Below are 6,000 nucleotides of genomic sequence, written 5' to 3'. Positions count from 1 at the left end.
AACTTCTGCTTTGCATGCCACAAATGCTATTTGGAGTCAACTCATATTGACGTTGTTTATAATGATCAAAACCTTTTATCAAGCTGATCGATAAGACAACCATTTCAACATATTTTTTACATTCTGTCTTTCTGTCAAACTTGCTTCCACCTCTCTTGTATTCAACTTTACCTGCTTTATTTGCCAATTCTTCCTTTAATTGAAAGTAAAGCTTTGCCTGCATCAGCCTCGAGTTCCCCTTATACAAAACTGTTAGTAGTCAGATAACCTAGTTTGCCTTCCCTCGCCATATAGGTCTGTGTGTCTGAGTATAAGTCCATTCATAGTTTACAAACATCTTCTAACTAACTTGGCTCCTAAAAAGGAAATTCACCCATCAGACCAATTTAGCTGCTGAATAATATTGGACAATTTAACACATAACTGCACATGCAGATAGAATGACCAGGGTCTGCATTTATCTTTAACAATTATCAAAAATACAACAGAAAGCCAAAATGGCCAGCTGGATGAAATAGCTCAGTTGGGAGAGTGTTAGATTGAAAATCTAAAAGTCCCTTGTTCAATGCTGGGTTTCGGAAAAGTCTGAGAGGTTTCTTGCTTCTCACAAAATATTTCTTGTTATCAGCTCAAGTTTTTCTTTCTTTATTTATCAAAATATTTGATCAACTGATCGACAACATGATCAATTCAACATAGAATTGTCTTTCTGTCCTCCTTCTAAATTTGCTTCCACCTCTCTTGCATTCAGCTTCGACTACAAATGTTTCCTATTTCATGCTTTTTTGTAAAGTAAACTCTTGTCTGCATCAGCTTCCACTTCTCCTTGAACACAGATTTCAGTATTCAGATGACATAGCTTACCTACTCAGGCCAAATACCTCTGTGTAATATGGTGCTAGTCCATTCAGAGTAAAAAACAAAAGCTACCTAACCTGGATCCGAAAAATGCTATTTACCTATTGCACCCGTTAACTGATGAATGATACAGGACATCTTAAAACATAGCTCTAGCATGAGGTTGAGCATCTATTTTCTTGGGAAGTTTAAAAGAAAGGATGAAGACCCAAACTACCAGCAGGCCGAAATAGCTCAGTTGGGAGAGTGTTAGACTGAAGATCTAAAGGTCCCTGGTTCAATCCCGGGTTTCGGCACAATTTCAACTTCTGCTTTTCATGTCACAAAAGCTGTTTGGAGTTAAATCAACGCTCTTCTTTATCAAAACCTTTTATCAATCTGATCAACAACACAATCCATTCAACATATTATTTACTTTCTGTCTTCCTTTCAAACTTGCTTCCACCTCTCTTGTATTCTACTATGCCTCATTTATTTGCAACTTCTTGCTTTATTTTAAAGTAAAGCTTTGCCTGCATCAGCCTCCAATTCCCCTTATACAAAACTGTCAGTAGTCAGATGACATAGCTTGTACACCCTGGCCATATAGGTCTGTGTTTCAGAGTATAAGTCAATTCAGAGTTTAGAAAAAAAAATTCTACCTACCTTGTCCCCTAAAAAGGATATTCACTCATCAGACCAAGTTACCTGCTGAATGATACTGGACACTTTAACACATAACTATAAACGAAAATAGAATGACCAGGTTCTGTATGTATCGTCTACAATTATTAATAATACATCAGGAGGCCACAGGGACTTGTTGGCTGAAATATCTCAGTTGGGAGATCGTTAGACTGAAGAGCTTAAGGTACCTGATTCAATCCTGACTTTCAGCACAGTGCGAGGGGATCCTACATTCTTGCAAAATATTTCTTGAAATCAGCTCTAGTTTTTTTTTCTTTATTTCTCAAAATATTTTATCAACTGATCAACAACATGATAACTTCAACAAAAAGTTGTCTTTCTGTCCTCCTTCTAAACTTGCTTCCACCTCTCTTGCCATCAACTTTGATGACGAATTTATCCCATTTTATACTTTTTTCAAAGTAAACACTTGTCTGCATCAGCTTTCACTTCTCCTTGAACAAAGTTGTCAGTATTGAGATGACATAGCTTACCTACTCAGGCGACATACGTCTGTGTAATACAGTGCTGGTCCACTCAGAGTTTTAAAAGAAAAACGACCTAACATTTATCCCAAAAACGCTACTCACCCATTTCACCAGTTAGCTGCTGAACAATGCAGGACACATTAAAACACAGTTCTAACCTCAGATTGAAAATCCAGGTTCTGCATCTCTGTTCTGGGATTGTTCAAAAAAAGAGGCTGAATACTATAGCTGCTGGCAGGCCGAAATAGCTCAGTTGGGAGAGTGTTAGACTGAAGATCTAAAGGTCCTTGGTTCGATCCCGGGTTTCGGCACATTTTGAACTTCTGCTTTGCATGCCACAAAGACTATTTTGAGTCAACTCATATTGACTTTGTTTATAATGATCAAAACCTTTTATCAAGATAATCGACAATACAATTAATTCAACATATTATTTACTTTCTGTCTTTCTTTCAAACTTGCTTCCACCTCTCTTGTATTCAACTTTGCCTCCTTTATTTCCCAATTCTTCCTTTAATTGAAAGTAAAGCTTTGCCTGCATCAGCCTCGAGTTCCCCTTATACAAAACTGTTAGTAGTCAGATGACCTAGCTTGCCGACCCTCGCCATATAGGTCTGTGTTTCTGAGTATAAGTCCATTCATAGTTTACAAACATCATCTAACTAACCTGGCTCCTAAAAAGGAAATTCACCCATCAGACCAATTTAGCTACTGAATAATACTGGACAATTTAACACATAACTGCACATGCAGATAGAGTGACCAGGTTCTGCATTTATCTTTAACAATTATAAAAAATACAACAGAAAGCCAAAATTGCCAGCTGGATGAAATAGCTCAGTTGGGAGAGCAGTAGACTGAAGATCTAAAGGTCCCTGGTTCAATCCCGGGTTTAGGCACATTTTGAACTTCTGCTTTGCATGCCACAAATGCTATTTGGAGTCAACTCATATTGACGTTGTTTATAATGATCAAAACCTTTTATCAAGCTGATCGAAAAGACAACCATTTCAACATATTTTTTACATTCTGTCTTTCTGTCAAACTTGCTTCCACCTCTCTTGTATTCAACTTTACCTGCTTTATTTGCCAATTCTTCCTTTAATTGAAAGTAAAGCTTTGCCTGCATCAGCCTCGAGTTCCCCTTATACAAAACTGTTAGTAGTCAGATGACCTAGTTTGCCTACCCTCGCCACATAGGTCTGTGTGTCTGAGTATAAGTCCATTCATAGTTTACAAACATCTTCTAACTAACTTGGCTCCTAAAAAGGAAATTCACCCATCAGACCAATTTAGCTGCTGAATAACATTGGACAATTTAACACATAACTGCACATGCAGATAGAATGACCAGGGTCTGCATTTATCTTTAACAATTATCAAAAATACAACAGAAAGCCAAAATGGCCAGCTGGATGAAATAGCTCAGTTGGGAGAGTGTTAGATTGAAAATCTAAAAGTCCCTTGTTCAATGCTGGGTTTCGGAAAAGTCTGAGAGGTTTCTTGCTTCTCACAAAATATTTCTTGGTATCAGCTCAAGTTTTTCTTTCTTTATTTATCAAAATATTTGATCAACTGACCGACAACATGATCAATTCAACATAGAATTGTCTTTCTGTCCTCCTTCTAAATTTGCTTCCACCTCTCTTGCATTCAGCTTCGACTACAAATGTTTCCTATTTCATGCTTTTTTGTAAAGTAAACTCTTGTCTGCATCAGCTTCCACTTCTCCTTGAACACAGACTTCAGTATTCAGATGACATAGCTTACCTACTCAGGCCAAATACCTCTGTGTAATATGGTGCTAGTCCATTCAGAGTAAAAAACAAAAGTTACCTAACCTGGATCCGAAAAATGCTATTTACCTATTGCACCCGTTAACTGATGAATGATACAGGACATCTTAAAACATAGCTCTAGCATGAGGTTGAGCATCTATTTTCTTGGGAAGTTTAAAAGAAAGGATGAAGACCCAAACTACCAGCAGGCCGAAATAGCTCAGTTGGGAGAGTGTTAGACTGAAGATCTAAAGGTCCCTGGTTCAATCCTGGGTTTCGGCACAATTTCAACTTCTGCTTTTCAGTCACAAAAGCTGTTTGGAGTTAAATCAACGCTCTTCTTTATCAAAACCTTTTATCAATCTGATCAACAACACAATCAATTCAACATATTATTTACTTTCTGTCTTCTTTTCAAACTTGCTTCCACCTCTCTTGTATTCAACTATGCCTCATTTATTTGCAACTTCTTGCTTTATTTTAAAGTAAAGCTTTGCCTGCATCAGCCTCCAATTCCCCTTATACAAAACTGTCAGTAGTCAGATGACATAGCTTGTACACCCTGGCCATATAGGTCTGTGTTTCAGAGTATAAGTCAATTCAGAGTTTAGAAAAAAAAATTCTACCTACATTGTCCCCTAAAAAGGATATTCACTCATCAGACCAAGTTACCTGCTGAATGATACTGGACACTTTAACACATAACTATAAACGAAAATAGAATGACCAGGTTCTGTATGTATCGTCTACAATTATTAATAATACATCAGGAGGCCACAGGGACTTGTTGGCTGAAATATCTCAGTTGGGAGATCGTTAGACTGAAGAGCTTAAGGTACCTGATTCAATCCTGACTTTCAGCACAGTGCGAGGGGATCCTACATTCTTGCAAAATATTTCTTGAAATCAGCTCTAGTTTTTTTCTTTATTTCTCAAAATATTTTATCAACTGATCAACAACATGATAACTTCAACAAAAAGTTGTCTTTCTGTCCTCCTTCTAAACTTGCTTCCACCTCTCTTGCCATCAGCTTTGATGACGAATTTATCCCATTTTATACTTTTTTCAAAGTAAACTCTTGTCTGCATCAGCTTTCACTTCTCCTTGAACAAAGTTGTCAGTATTGAGATGACATAGCTTACCTACTCAGGCGACATACGTCTGTGTAATACAGTGCTGGTCCACTGAGAGTTTTAAAAGAAAAACGACCTAACATTTATCCCAAAAACGCTACTCACCCATTTCACCAGTTAGCTGCTGAACAATGCAGGACACATTAAAACACAGCTCTAACCTCAGATTGAAAATCCAGGTTCTGTATCTCTGTTCTGGGATTGTTCAAAAAAAGAGGCTGAATACTATAGCTGCTGGCAGGCCGAAATAGCTCAGTTGGGAGAGCGTTAGACTGAAGATCCAAAGGTCCCTGGTTCGATCCCGTGTTTCGGCACATTTTGAACTTCTGCTTTGCATGCCACAAAGACTATTTTGAGTCAACTCATATTGACTTTGTTTATAATGATCAAAACCTTTTATCAAGATAATCGACAATACAATTAATTCAACATATTATTTACTTTCTGTCTTTCTTTCAAACTTGCTTCCACCTCTCTTGTATTCAACTTTGCCTCCCTTATTTCCCAATTCTTCCTTTAATTGAAAGTAAAGCTTTGCCTGCATCAGCCTCCAGTTCCCCTTATACAAAACTGTTAGTAGTCAGATGACCTAGCTTGCCGACCCTCGCCATATAGGTCTGTGTTTCTGAGTATAAGTCCATTCATAGTTTACAAACATCATCTAACTAACTTGGCTCCTAAAAAGGAAATTCACCCATCAGACCAATTTAGCTACTGAATAATACTGGACAATTTAACACATAACTGCACATGCAGATAGAGTGACCAGGTTCTGCATTTTTCTTTAACAATTATAAAAAATACAACAGAAAGCCAAAATTGCCAGCTGGATGAAATAGCTCAGTTGGGAGAGCAGTAGACTGAAGATCTAAAGGTCCCTGGTTCAATCCCGGGTTTAGGCACATTTTGAACTTCTGCTTTGCATGCCACAAATGCTATTTGGAGTCAACTCATATTGACGTTGTTTATAATGATCAAAACCTTTTATCAAGCTGATCGATAAGACAACCATTTCAACATATTTTTTACATTCTGTCTTTCTGTCAAACTTGCTTCCACCTCTCTTGTATTCAACT

General features: G+C 37.5%; 1 non-coding gene across 1 annotated transcript; it reads left to right on the top strand.

The window, feature by feature from the left end:
• The first annotated feature begins 1,081 nt into the window (after positions 1–1,081).
• Positions 1,082–1,154, top strand: TRNAF-GAA (transfer RNA phenylalanine (anticodon GAA)). The gene has a single exon. It is a non-coding gene; the product is annotated as a tRNA-Phe (tRNA).
• Positions 1,155–6,000: the final 4,846 nt, after the last annotated feature.

Source organism: Triturus cristatus, chromosome 8, assembly GCF_964204655.1.
Source record: "Triturus cristatus chromosome 8, aTriCri1.1, whole genome shotgun sequence".
Classification (NCBI taxonomy): domain Eukaryota; kingdom Metazoa; phylum Chordata; class Amphibia; order Caudata; family Salamandridae; genus Triturus; species Triturus cristatus.
Note: the sequence above shows the minus strand (reverse complement) of the source record. Positions and strands in the feature narration are given on the sequence as shown.